We start from the raw sequence: 15,409 nt of genomic DNA on the forward strand, positions 1-15,409 counted from the left end.
TTCATCTGTGTTTAATTTCCTTCATTGGATTTGGTTTCTTTCCAGACCTTTTCTTGGATACTCCTTCCAAGCATGATTATTACTCTATCACTACATCTCACTACAAAAACAAGCAGGTTTTACCATCATGATATTATTACTTTGATCTTATATTACTAGTCAATACCTAAAGTACTTATCAGTGATTGCTATAGGATGATATAGGAACCTTGAAATCTACATTGTTGAAAACATCAGTGTACTGTTTAGGAATATCAGGATTAAGAAAAAATGCAGACTAGAAATTCCAAAAGAAGAAGGAAGACAAGTGGGGAAAAATATAGGCTGAGACCCAAGATGTTGGTCTGGAGGATGCTGTGTTATTTGCTGGAGTTCTGATAACCAAAGGCCACAGACTGGGTCCCTTAAACAACTGACATTCATTTCCTCACAGGCTGGAGGCTGGAAGTCCAAGGTGAAGTTGCCAACAGAGTTAACTTCCTCTGAGACCTGTCTCCCTGGCTTGCAAATGGACACACTCTGACTGCCTCTTCACACAACTTTTCCTTCATTCTTGTATATTTTTGGTGTCTCTATGTCCAAATTTCCTCTCCTTATAAAGCAGTCAGATTTGAGTAAGATCCTCCATAATGCCCTCTAAATGACTTTCATTTAACCAGCTCTTTTAAGGCTCTCTCTCCAAATACAGTCACATTCGGATTGAGTGTTAGGATTTCAATATATGAATTTTGAGAGGACACAATTTAATATGTAGCAGGTATTTACATTGACAACAAAAGTTGAGGCTATAAAAGTATAGAAACAAGAGAAAAAGAGTTGGGGTGGGGGGAAGCCAAAGGAAATGCTTAGATTAATAGTCTAGGCCAGCAAGCAAAAGTAGAAGAGTGACTGATTAAGTATAGTTCAAACATAAACTGACATTCTTTCAGTTTGCATAATCTCTGTGGCATAAAGTATTAGCAGGCTCACAACATTTCCAGGGGCCAACAGCGGCTCTCACAATTCCCATCCCATGCTCTCTGCTCTGCATAAAACAAGGTCAGAAATCTTCAGGATTTTCCTATAAGCTTTTAAATATTCTGAAATTTTCCTAAATAGATGATGCCTTATTAACATTGTTAATGACTGCTATTGTCCTAAGATACCAAAGCTGTTTCTAACCCTCTATTGCTAAAAATGCATATATATATATATATATATATATATATATATATGTGTGTGTGTGTGTGTGTGTGTGTGTGTGTGTGTGTGTGTGTGTGTGTATGTATATATATATATATATATTAGATAAGTAGATAGATATAAATATATAGACACAGATATATGTCTTATCTGATTTGAAAGTTCTTTAGTTTTAATACCTGTATGTTTTCTTCTTGAGATTTACTTTTCTTTTGTAGTCCTTAGTCCTGTTCACTCCAGTTTCTCTTCCAATCTTTTTGCCAATAAGCTCTCCATTTCTCTTGATACCCATTACAATTGTATCCCTGACAGTTTTATCTTTAGACCTCATTCTTTTTATATGTGTTCACTGGTTTAAGCTCATCTATTTCAAGATTTCAACCTTCATTCTTTGTGCTACAGACCCACAGAGTATGTGATTTTTGGGGGGACAGGAGGATATCCAGTTAACCATGACAATGTTAAAAACTCAATACATTCAATATTGAAAACATTTTCTCTGTTACTCACCTGCTTAGGTTCACATCTGTTATTTTTCCTGTGTAACTTTTTCTGAATGATAGGTCTGCTATGTACATAATGGCTCAAGTTAGGTGAGCAATGGGGAAACTGTCATCTCAAGGGTTTTCCACTCTCACTGCTATGAGAATATAATTCAAACTACTTACAAAGGCTACAGGCACACATTCATGACATTGCTCCTTCATCTCAGACATCTTCTCTCACATTCCTTCTCTCATTTATTTCATGTACACCAGGCATTTGCTTGTCCTTAAGACATACACCAAACTATTCTCAATCTCACGATATTTTAGCTTCTCATCACCTCTACTTAGAACATCATTCCACATGATTTTCTGTTAACTTGTTCATTCTCAACATTCAGGTCTCATCTCTAATGCCTCATTATTAAGATCTCAGCTCAAATATCACTTACATAAAAGATTCTTTCTTGACTACAATACCCAAATTAAGTCTCCTAATGTCATCACAATTTGTCACTCTCTGTCCTATTATCTGCTTTATTTTCTTTATAGCACTTATCACTTTGTAATATTATAGGACCTGGTCAGTCTTGCTCATTAAAATCTAATCTTGCAACTCCATTTTTCAGTACAAAAATAGTTCTTGATTATCTACAGAATGATGTCAGACAATTTTACCATGGTATATGAGCCACTCATTATCTGACCTACCTCTCCCCATCTTGCTCATTTTATGTTAATTGCCATCCTCCCATACATAAACCCCTTTCACTTTATGCTAAAATTATTTGCAATCAAGGTTACTGTCTAATAGCAAAAATGATTCTGTTTACTTGATTTAACCTTGATGTTCTTTACATCAGTAAAGCAGGGACAGGGAAAGGGGTAAAGGATAAAGAAAGTAATTGATTTCTAAATGTACTCTAAAAATTTGATAATATATGTAAAGTACTGTCTATAGGGACTGTCACATAATAACTCCTTAATAAAAGCTAGCTATAATAATTGTGACTACTCCATTTCTATGCAGTGCTATTAAGGATAAAATTCAAACAGTTGATATGGTGATTGTAACTTTTAAACAGCCTCAAAAAGGCAATTTTTTTCACTATTAACACTACATTAAATTTTTCTTATTTTTTTTATTTGTATGTCTGCTCTATAGTGACAGCATCAAAAGCATAATCTGAAGAGGTGACAGAGATATTTTCATTAAAATATAACATTTCAAACCATAGCACCTTCACATTCACAATAGGTTTATTCATATTTTTCTGTCATTATAAAATTACATGTGACTCTATAACCCCAAGATAAATAAAGAATACATATGTGTGTATATTCTCTAACAGCATTGCCATATGATTTATTCTTAAAATTTATTATGAAGTATAGCACCACTATCCTACTTATATTATAAATGTAAACTATTTTAACTGCTTTAATTTGGTTTGATTATATTAAAAAATTAATTTTTAGTACATTATAATTATTAAACTTAATATTGAGACATTACATAACAATGTACTATTAATTAATCATTAATTTATCAGACTAAGCAAACTAAAAAAAAGTATTAGATCCGTTTTACTCAAACCTTTCATGACTTAAAACATTGAAGGAGAAATACTATAGGGTAATAGTACTTGAGTCTACAAGTGGTCTTTCTGCTTTATCAATTTAGTGAACTAACAAGAATCATATTTGTTGTGATTTTTTTTTCTGTTGAATAAAAGCAGAAGGTATAAAAGCCATATCATATTTACTAATATAATGGATTGTGGCTGTCTAACACAACTAGACTATTGTGTTTCTCTCATAATAAAGTACTGGAGAGTTCATTCAAACACAATATAAGCCAGGTGGCATACTAATATCCATGTCAATATATCATTGGATACACAGTAATGGAATCTCAAGGCAGATGGTGTTTTGAAAAATATCACACATGGGAAGTCTCTTATCTGGTATAAAGAATGTCTGGAACATATCTATTTCTTCAACATAAAAGACCATAAAATTTGAATCATAATATTAGAGCAAGCGTATGTTTTCTAAGTCAATATTCTACCAAATTGAAGAGCTGGGTTACAAAGTTCTGCTCATTCTTTCCTTAAAATTTTCTAAGGGTGAGTAAATTGATATTTCACATGTAATCTCATTCTTTCAAAAATAAACCTAAACAAAACTTCTAATTATAAAACTTCTTTTTTAAAGCTGAATTTTTAAAAAAAAGTCTTTTTATTTTTATAGCTCCTGTGGTCTGTGTGTGTGTGTGTGTGTTTGTAATGGGTATCATGCTCTAAACTCTTCTAATTCAATTAAATGTTCTAACACTTACAAGTATTTATTCTTTCCCTCATTCCCTCATTCCTAGGCCCAGTGTTATCCTGGATGCAGTGTATTATAATTGTTTAATTTTTACTTGATTGATATCTTCTAGGAGGGAACAAAATGTTCCAATAGTTCTTCGATACTGAAGTGAGACAGTATAGAATCAACAAGTCATAAATATATGATTTGCACTAAAAGTGCATATTTATATTATTCTCCATTTTATTCTTCATACAATCTTATAATCTTATAGTCAAATTATCTCATGAATAGTTTTAATAGTGGAGGAGTTCCTGACTCTTAAAGCAGATATTTCTTTTTTTAATCATCACCCAAGAATATGTTTATTGATTTTAGAGAAAGGAAACAAGAGAAAGAGAGAAAATCTATGTGAGAAAGAAACATCCAATGGTTGCCTCGCATACAAACCCTGACCAGGGATTAATCCCACAACCTTTTGATGTACGGATGACTTCCTAACCAAATGAGCTACCCAGCCAGGGAAATTATTTCTATTGTAGACAATGAAGCATTTTTTGAAGTCTTTGGTTTTAGTAGATATCAGATATTCTTCAGTTTATATATTAAATCTTACCTCTGATATTTTAGATGCATAACTTAAATGTGGTTGCTTTTATATGACATATATTTAAAGATGGGTATATGATTCCTCCCAATCCCATCCCTCAAATCTGGATTGATTTTGTTTTATTTTCAACATTAATGTTTGATTGTACATCGTAAGATTGCAGAAATATTTTTGATACTAAATCACATCTATATTTAGCTAATGGTCTGATAATATTCTTACTGTTAGTTTCCACAGAACATACTTCTTATCATTTGTTCCTTGTATTTTCAAATTTTCTCAGTATCTGATTATTGAAATTTAGATAATTAGAGTTATTATGTTGGTGGGGGAAAACTGACAAAAATATCCTTTATCCTCTTTCATTCTTATAGACATAACCTAAGCAACTGCTTCATCAAGTCTTATACATTTTCCAAACCAAATCAGTTGATTTTTTTCTTCCATTCAATATATGAAGTCTGTCCAGAAGAAGTCTAGCCATTGTTGATATAATAAGAATCATTTGTGCAACATCAATGTAACCTGGCAGCCAAGGAGAGTGGACTGAAATACGCATGTGTGAACAATGACAAATTCATTGCACTAGTCAGTGGGGGCAGTAGATACCATTGAGTGAGCGTGTGTACTGTGTGACCATCACATTCAAAATGACTGAGCTAGTAGAGCCACATATCTGCATCAAATTTTGCATTAAGCTTGAACATTCCTCCATGGAAACTTTTGGATGATTCAGAAGACTGAGGCTATGGGCAACTAGTGATTAAGAGTTTCATCACAACAATGTGCCTGCTCATGCATCATGTCTCTTGTAGAGTTTTTGGTGAAACATCAAATCATCCAGGTGACTCAGCCCCCTTACAGCTCAGATTTGGTGCCCTGCAACTTCTGGCTTTTTCCAAAACTAAAATCACCTTTGAAACGGATGAGATTTCAGACAGTTGATGAAATTCAGGAAAATACAATGGGGCAGCTGATGGTGAATCCAACGAAGGATTTTGCAGAGTGTTTTGAACAGTGGAAGAGATGCAGAGAGAACTGTGTGAGGTTCCAAGGGGCCTACTTTGAAAAGGACTGTGGTGTCATTGTCTTATGTACAATGTTTCTTGTATCTTGTAACTTCTTCAGTAAATGTCTCTATCTTTCATATTGTAAGGCTAGATACTTTTTGAACAGACCTTGTATACTTATATGCTTATTTGTGTGCAAAAAAATATTAATAGTACAAACAGGAAACAACTAGGTAAAAATATTCAATTTTTTGGAACTTAGAATCTAGTGACATGCTTTTATTTTTTATAAGAAAGCTTATTTTATTTTTCTCTACTTAGTCTGAAAATGTTTAAATTATATTTATGGGGTAACTTTGGTTAATAAGATAATAAAGGTTTTAAGTGTACATTTCTGTGATATATGATCTATATTAAATTGTGTGCCTAGTGAGCAAAAACAAATAATCATCTGTCACCATATATTTGGCATCCTTTACCTTTTTCTATACCCTCATCCCTTTCCCCTCTGGTCACCACCATATTGTTGTCTGTGTTTCTGTATTTCAGATTTATATCCCACATATGAGTGAAATCATATTGCTCTTAGCTTTTCTGACTTACTTGCTTAGCATAATATTCTCAAGGTCTATGCATGTTGTCGCAAATGGCAGTATTTCATTTTATCTTTTCTTATGGCTAAGTAGTATTCCATTGTATCCCTCATGTATACCACATGTTCTTTATCCAATCATCTATCAAAGGACACTTTGGTTGTTTCCATGTCTTGGTCACTATGAGTAATACTATAGTGAACATAGGGGTGCACATATCTTTGCAAATGTTTAGATGTTTACGAATCTTTCAGTTAGATACCTAGTAGAGGGATTTCTGGATTGTATGGTATGTTTGTTCATGATTTATTGAGGAACTCCCATGTTGTTTTCTATAGTAATATAGTAGCTGTACCAGTTTACATTTTCTCCTTTAGTGAATGAAGGTATCTTTTTATCCACATTCTCTCAACATTTGTTATTACCTGTCTTTCTGATAATATTCATTCTAATAGGTGTCAGATGGTGGTATCTCAATGTGGTTTTGATTTGCATGTCCCAATAGCTGGTGAAGTTGAGCACCTTTTCATATATTTGTTGGCCATTTGTATCTCTTCTAGGGAGAAGTGTTTGTTCAAATCCACTACCCATTTTTTAATTAGATTATTTGTTTGGTAATGAATGGTATCAATTCATTATGTATATATTTGTATATATTGGATATCAAACCTTTGTGAGAGTTTTTGTTTGCAAATATCTTCTCCTATTTGGTTGGTTGCTTTTTCTGGTTTATTGTCATTTTGTTTTTCTATGCAGAAGCTTTTTAGTTTGATATAATCCCATTTAATTATTTTTGCCTTTACTTGCTTTGCTGCTGGAGTCAAATTCATAAAATCTTCTCTACAACCAGTGTTCAGTTGTTTTATTCTGCATAATGTATTATTTTAGCATTTATATTTAGGTCTTTGATTCATATAGAATTAACTTTTGTGCATATACACAAACTGTAATCTAATTTTATTTTTTTGAATGTGGATTTCCAAGTTTCCCAGCACCATTTATTGAAGAGGCTTTCTTTTCTCCATTGTGTGTTGTTGGCTCCTTTGTCACAAATTATTTGACTGTATACTTGTAGTTTTACTTCTAGGCTCTCAAATCTGTTCCATTGATCTGTGTCTGCTTTTCTGCTGATAGCTGCTATTTAGATTATCAGAGCTCTGTAGTATAACTTGAAGTCAGGTTATGTGATACCTTCAGCTTTGTTCTTTTTCACAGGATTGCTTTGACTATTAGGAGTCTTTTGTAGGTCATACAAATCTGATGTTGTTTTATTTTGTTTTTTTATTCTACTTCTTTAAAAAATGACTGGGTTTTGATGCAGATTGCCTTAAATATGTATATTGCTTTGGGCAATATGACCATTTTAGCTATGTTGATTATTTTGATTCATGAATACATAAGATCTTTCCATTATATTATGTCTTTATCAATTTCTTTTAATTTTCAGTATATAGATTCTTCACATGCTTTGTTAAGTTTATCCTTAGGTATTTTATTCTTTATGTTGCAATTGCAAAATAAATTCCTTTATTACTTTTTCTTTTCTTTTTTTAAAAAATATGTTTTATTGATTATACTGTTACAGTTATCCCAATTTCACTTCTCTCTGCTCCCCTCCACCCGGTGGCCCCCCTCCCGCCAGTTGCCCCTCCCTGCTAGTCCATGTCCATTGGTTGTGCATATAGTTCTTCTCAACATCTTCCTGTCTACTCCATTCCCTCCTACTATGCTTCTTAATTCCTGTACCATCTCCTTCCCTTACCCCCTTATCCTTCCCTGCTGACCTCCCCCCAATATGTTCCCCATACCTATAGTTCTTTTTCCACTCTCATTGCCTATTTAGTTTTCCTTTGTTTCAATTCCCTACCTTCCGTTGTTGGTTCTTGTGATGCAGTTTTCATTTTAATGTTCATAGTTTTGATCCTCCTTTTTCTAAACCAGTCCCTTTAACATCTCATATAACAGTGGTTTCGATCTAATGAACTCCTTCAGTTTTACTTTGTCCTGGAAGCACTTTCTCTGCCCTTCTATTCTGAATGACAGCTTCGCTGGATAGAGTATTCGTGGCTGTAGGTTTTGGATTTTCATTACTTTGAATATCTCTTGCCAGTCCCTTCTTGCTGGCAGGGTCTTCCTTGGGAAGTCAGCTGATAGTCTAATTGGGACCCCTTTGTACATGATTCTTTTCTTCTCTCTTGCTGCTTTTAAGATTCTCTCTTTATCCTTAACTTTTGACATTTTGATTATAATGTGTCTTGGAGTGGTTCTCCCTGGGTTCAGTTTTTCTGGAACTCTCTGTGCTTCCTGGACCTGTAAGTATTTCCTTCCCCAAGTTCAGAAAGTTCTGCTTTATTATATTTTCATGTAATTTTTTATTTCTAGTTCTTCTTCTTTGCCCTCTGGCAATCCTATAATCCATATGTTTGATCTCTTATAGCTGTCCCAGAGGTTTCTGATCCTCTCCTCACTTTCCTTACTTTCTGTTTCTTCTTTCTTCACTGGTTGACTATTTGTTTCTTCCCTATGTTCTAGTTTGTTGATTTGATTTCTGGATTTTATTTCCTCACTATTTGTCTCATATGTGTTTTCATTCTTTTTAGTATGAGTGGCTTTCAATCTTTCCTGGTCTTGTTCCAAATCTTTTGTTAATTCTGTAAACCACCTAATAATTATAGCTCTGAATTGAGCCTCTGAACGTTTTCTTGAGGAGAAACAAGATGGCGGAAGAGAAAGTGGAAGCTACACTAAACTCCTCCCAGAACTAGTCTGGCTTTACAACTTAATTTTGGAGAAATAATCTGGAATAACCAACCAAACACTAGCAGGAGAGAAGTCTTATAACCACGGAGAGACAGAAAAGGCTGCTACATCACAACGTGACTGGTAGGAAGTGTGGAGATGCCGAAGGGCTGGCTGGGCTCACACGGGTGGCAGCTGAAGGGACTGAGAAACAGCTCATCAGCTGGGGGTTCCCCCTGAGAAGGACAGGGTCTGAATCCCCAGCTGAGCTTCCCAGCCTACAGCAACAGAGTGGAAAGTAAAATAGTATCCAGCTGTGAAAAGCGAAAAGCCATAGAGTTTCTTGCTAACCGGAGAGAAATAGCTGGAGAAAAAGAGCTCTTAGGCGCATCACATATGAAAATATTTTGGCCCCCACTTACCCTGGGCTCGAGCGGATGGAAGGCAGAGAAGACTAGGGACGCTTGGGGAGAGTTTGGTGTGGTGGTTTTGAGGGGAGAAATGGGGGAGCAGCTGACCGGGTCCCAGTGCTGACTCATCCCCACACTGCAGGCAGACCATTCCCCCCCCTCCAAGTGGCATCAGCCTGAGGGGAACCAAAAGCCCAGCCTACAGGAATTAAGCTGCCACACCCATGGTCCTTAAGCCTGACGGATAATCACAGATTGAATAGATTCCTCGTCGGCAGCCATCTGTCTCGAGAGACGATGGTGTAGCTTCTTAAGAGTCTATCTGCACCGCCAAGAATGGCTGTGCAGTCCGACTCGGGAGTGACACGGTATCTGTCTCCTCCTGTGTTGAATCGACATCTTACGATGACGCTGGAGTGTCCTCTCCAGTGAAGCTGAAGCTACAGAGCCTGGGCAGGGTGATATGGAGGGTCTGCTGTTGCCCACGCAGCAGACCCCCCTTCTCTTCGCAGCTGAAGGGTCCAAGGGAAAGACGGAGTCAATACAGCTTGGCTTCAGGTGCACCGCAGGAGTTGCCGGTGTTGACTACAACGTCAAGCCGCCTTAGGGACTCCGGCTCCGGATTTTCTGTCGGGGTTTACTCCCTTAGCCTTTCCCCTGAAGAGGTATGCCGCAAGGCAGTGGAGGTTTTTTGGAGTCAGAGTTTTCCTTCTCTGATGTGCCCTGACTGGAAGATCGAACCAGCGACACTTAGCTCGCAGGCCGACGCTCAATCCACTGAGCCAAACCAGCCAGGGCTTGATTGAATAGATTAAGAACTAAAGAAGTCAGACAAAGGCAGTAGATCCCTGGAAGTCTTCAACAGCCTGCCTAGGCCCAGACTGGTACAGGATCTGACACCACCAGGGGCATATCCAGGAAGTGCAGATCATTCTAAGAGGCACCAACAAACAATAGAAGTCACAAAAATGGGGAGACAGAAACAACCCCCCATCGAAAGGAAAGGTAGAATCCCTAGAAAGAGTGCTAAATGAAATAGAGGGGAACAAACTATCAGATATGGAATTGAAAGCATGGATTATGGAGACAATGAGCTCAGCAGAAACTACAAAGAACTCCAGAAAAATTACAAGGAACTTATTGAGAATTACACAAGCATGAAAAGGACATAGAAGATATCAATAAGAGCCAGGAGGAAATGAAGAATACGATCTCTGAACTGAAGAACACAATAGAAAGAATTAAAAGCAGGCTAGAGGAAGCAGAAGATTGGATCAGCTAGCAGGAAGACAATGTAGACAAAAACTCCCAGATAGTTCAACAAAATGAAAAAAGACTGAACAAGACTAAAGAAGTTCTAAGACAGTTGAAGGACAACATGAAATGTAATAATATTTGTATTATAGGAATTCCAGGAGGAAAAGAAGAAGAGCAAAGGATAGAAAACCTCTTTGAAAAACTAATGACAGAAAACTTCCCTAACATGGGGAGAGAAAGAGTCACGCAAGTCCAGGTAGCACAGAGGGACCGAATGAAGATGAACCCCAACATGCCCACTTCAAGACACATCATAACTAAAATGGCAGCATTCAAAGTCAAAGAGAGAATCCTAACAGCAGCAAGAGAGAAACAACTAATAACATACAACGGAGCTCCAATAAGGCTATCATCAAATTTCTCAGCAGAAACACTAAAAGCCAGAAGGGAATGGCAAAAAATATTCTAAGCAATGAAAAACAAAGGCCTACAACCAAGAATACTCTACCCAGCAAGGCTCTCATGCAAAATGAAGGTGAAATAAGGAGTTTCCAATACAAAAGAAGGCTAAAAGAATACATCTCCACCAAACCAGCATTGCAAGAGATGCTAAAGAGTCTGCTTTAAGAAGATGAAGAAACAGAGAGAGACAGAGAGGAACACGAGTACAAAGGGGGAAAATGACAATGAATAAGTAATGAAAGAAAGAAGGAACTTCTACCATTTGCAACAACATGGTTGGAACTAGAGAGAATTATACTTAGCGAAATAAGCCAGGCAATGAAAGAAAAATACCTTATGCTATCACCTATTACTAATGAACAGCACAAACAAATGAGCAAAATTGAACCAGAGGTATGCAAACAAGGAACAAACTAACAGTAACAAAGGGGGAGATGGGAGGGAGAGAAGGGGTAAGAAGAGGAAGGGTCTAGTCAAAGAACATGTATAAATGACCCATGGACATGGACAACTGGGTGGGTACTGAATGTGGGAGAAGAGCGGGCAGGATGCAGGGAAGCAAGAGGGAGAAAAAAGTGAGACAACTGTAATGAAAAAACAAACAAAATAAATTTTTAGTGGGGGAAAAAATGAAAATATAAAGAATGGAAATGCAAGTTCAGTGAATATTAGAAGGACAAGGATTTTCCTTCACACTGTATATTTTTCTCCCTATCTGATCCCTTCAGAATTTGGCATTCTAAAGAAGTAAGTAATGACATAATTTCTTTGCATAAAACTAATAAGAGCGGTTGTTAATAGAGGTTTTGTTTTTTGTTTTTTTTTTTGACCAAGACATTGACATTGACTGGAATGTCATGCCTAAAGGAGACATGCATGGGCTCTGGTTGTTACCAAAAAGCCCTGAGGAACTGGGAATGAGTTTCAAAGGTAATAAGAGCCCACGAGATAATAGGCCTGGTACCGTGGTTGGTTGTGCGGTCCACAGCAACCTTTCCCAGGAAGGAATGAAGGTTGTTTTCCTGAAAGATGGCTAGAAGGGACCTTAAGGCACAATGAAAAACCAGAAGGACTTGGAAAAGACAGGTGTTTACAGGCAAGGCTGAATGCCAGGTATGTGGCTCAGCATCTGTGCCCTGAAGGGCAAACTGAATGTCATCCTAAATGTTCCTTGTGTAAGTTCTAGCAAAGCAGAACTAAAGATCATAAGTGATCATTTGCTGCTCTTGTTGTGTTTATGCAAATGAACAGGATAAATTAAAAATGGACTTAATGCAGTGCCTTTAATGACAAGGAGGGTAATCTTAGAGAGAAAAATCGTGATTTAAGGAAAATCACAGTGCTCAGTGGTAGACTATAATGTAGTGCAACTAACTGTCTTTAAAGTTTATCTTCATTTAAAGTTTGTTTTGATTTGAAAATTAAACTATGTCTGTGGTATTATCAAAGATATTTAATTTACAGGCAAGTAGAATGTGAAATGCCTTGCAACTGGATGTCTTTCCGATAAGACCGTCCTACAGTTTTAGAGACTTGTATGTGGGTTATGTTACATAAATTAACATGTGTTTTCAGTTTTCAAAGGGTTTAAGCCTATGATCTCATTACCTGAGTGATTGTCTGTACGTATAGGCCTCACTTAATCCTGTCTGCATCACTGCCTCCTGAGACTCAATGGATTGGCTGAACTAAGTGGCTGGGTTGGTGAAGAATGGGGTCATCTGTGGGCTTCACTTTAAAACTGGTTTCTCTTTTCTATCCTAATGGCTTGGACAGAAAGAGCCCAGAGGTCTGAGAGGTTGGAAACCTAAACTAGTCCCCTCAGCCCAAACTAAGTATAATGGGCAAAAGGGTTTTGGACAGGTGAGATGTACCTGGCACACCTTCTCCAAAGAAGCCCTTCTTTTCCCTAATGTGGGACATTGAAAAATTAATTCCTTCCTTTTGTCACCTAGTGGTTATGGATTGAATGATGTCTTTTAACCCTGTTGCCAAATCTGTTGCCTCCAGAACGCAACATGGATGCCAGCCTGTTAAATCAAGCATGCCATTGTCTGGGGACAGCCAACCAACGTGGAGTCTGCACGATCCTTCCCCATGTGGGAAGGCCACCCCCGCCTCCAACACCTTCACTCTTATTAGGGTTTTCTGGACCCAAGGGTAGGTAGGATGATGACCATGTCCAGCTTGAAGCAGCTAGAGGAGCTCAAGACCTTCGCCCATTGTCCTTTATAAGATTATAAAAGGTCTTAAGTCTGAGAGGGAGGGATTGTTGTTTTTTATTGTTAAAATAATTAATTAATTAATTAATTATTTTTTTAAAAAAGAAGAATATATGAAAGGGTGAGGCAGGAGAGCTTGTATGTACGACCCATGGGCATGGACTTGGGGAGGGGGGATTGTTGGGGGAGGGGAGTGCTGGACGGAGGGGAGCAAAGGGGAAAATATTGGAACTATTGTAACAATAAAATAAATGAAATATGCTTTAAAAAAAAAAGGTTTGTTATTTGTTCGTCTGTCAGATTCTTCATCTGCCACCTGGTGAGTTGTGTCACCGGGATTTCTATAGCTGTCTGTCTCAGTTGGAAAAATTTGTGTTTTGCTTTGCTTTCAGGACAGGCTGTAGGGGACGGAGCCCCATGTACTTGTCACTACCCGGTGACCCGGCAATGATCTGCAACCTTTTTTACAGCGCTGTGGTACTTTGAGTGGGTGTGGGGGTCCAAGATGGATTTCTCCACTGGGAGACCAGGATCCGCCCTCCCGCCCTCTGGGCCTTGCTGTCCGGGGCAATGCAGGGGCTGCCTTTCCCAGCGTTGGGGTTGCGAGCTGCCTGGGCTCGACTGCAGCCGGGATTGCTCCCCTTGCCACTGTCCCCACTGCTACCACAAACAGCACTGCCCGATTTTGCCCCTCTTACCCATTCGACGAGCACCGCTGATTTATAATTTCGTATGTTGGGTTTCCGTGTAGTTTTATTTTCTGGAATTTCTAGTTATCTTTTGTTTTGAAGTAGTTGTATTCCTTTCTAGTTGTAGAGGGAGACCGAGCATGTCAGTCAAAGCCTCCTTCTTGGCCGGAAGTCTCTCTCTCTCTCTTTTTTTTTTTTTTGAATTTCATTGTTAGTATATAAAAATGCAGTGGATTTTGATATAGTGATTTTGTCTTCTGTAACTATAATGTATTCCTTTATTGTTTCTAATAATTTTTTGGTAAAATTTTTAGAGTTTTTTATATATTGAATTATATCATCTGAGAGTGACATTTTAACTTTTTTTCTTTTCTAATTTGGATGCTCTTGTTTTTCTTTTTATTTCCCCTTGCCTAATTTTCTTGCTATGACTTCCAGAACTATGTTGAATAAAAATGGTGAGAGTGTCCATCCTTGTCTTGTGCCTAAATTTAGAGGAAAAGTTTTCAGTTTTTCACTGTTGAGTGTGGTATTAGCTGAGAGTGTGTCATATATGACCTTTGTTATGTTGAGGTACTTTTTCTTCTATATCTACTTTATAAAGTGTTTTAATCATAAATGGATGTTTTAGCAAATGTTTTTTTCTGCATCTATATTACATTAATCAGTTTGCATATGTTGACCCATTAAACCCTAGTGATTGTGATGTATTATTTTTTAACGTATTATATTTCATTTGCTAGTATTTTGTTTAAAATTGTTGCATCTGTTTTCATCAGATATATCAGTCTGTAATTTTCTTTTTGTATTATCATTTCCTGTTTTGGTTACCAGGTTATATTAGCCTCATAAAATGTGTTAGGCAGTATTCCCTCATCTTCAATTTTTAGGAAGAATTTGAGAAGGATAGGTATCAAATCTTTTTTGAATGTTTAATAGAATTCTCTAGTTGAGCCATCTGGTCCTGGATTTTTAACTTTTGCAAGGTTTTGATGGGTGTTTCAATTTCCTCACTGTTGATCAGTCTATTTTGATTTTTCTAATTCTTCATGACTGAGTTTAAGAAGGTTATATATTTTTAAATACTTACTAATTTCTTCTAGATTATTGAATCTGGTGTCATATAGTCTTTCATCATACCTAGTACGATCCTTTCTATAGCTGTGGTGTCTGTGGTAACTTCATGTTTTTCATTTCTGATTTTTGTTTCTGTGATTTTTTTTTCTCATGTTTTGTGTGTGAGTATAGTCAGGGGTATGTCAATTTTATTAATCTTTTCAAATAACCAGCTTCTTAATATATTAATTTTTGTACAGTTTTTTTGTTATCAATTTCATTTGATTCAGCTCAAATTTTGTTTAAAAATTTCTTGTGCTGAATTTCTCTTCTTGTTTATGGTTCTTTAATATGTAATATCAGATTATTTACTTGAAATTT

This window comes from Furipterus horrens, unplaced genomic scaffold (genome assembly GCF_987537825.1).
Source record: "Furipterus horrens unplaced genomic scaffold, mFurHor1.1.pri manual_scaffold_12, whole genome shotgun sequence".
NCBI classification, from domain to species: domain Eukaryota; kingdom Metazoa; phylum Chordata; class Mammalia; order Chiroptera; family Furipteridae; genus Furipterus; species Furipterus horrens.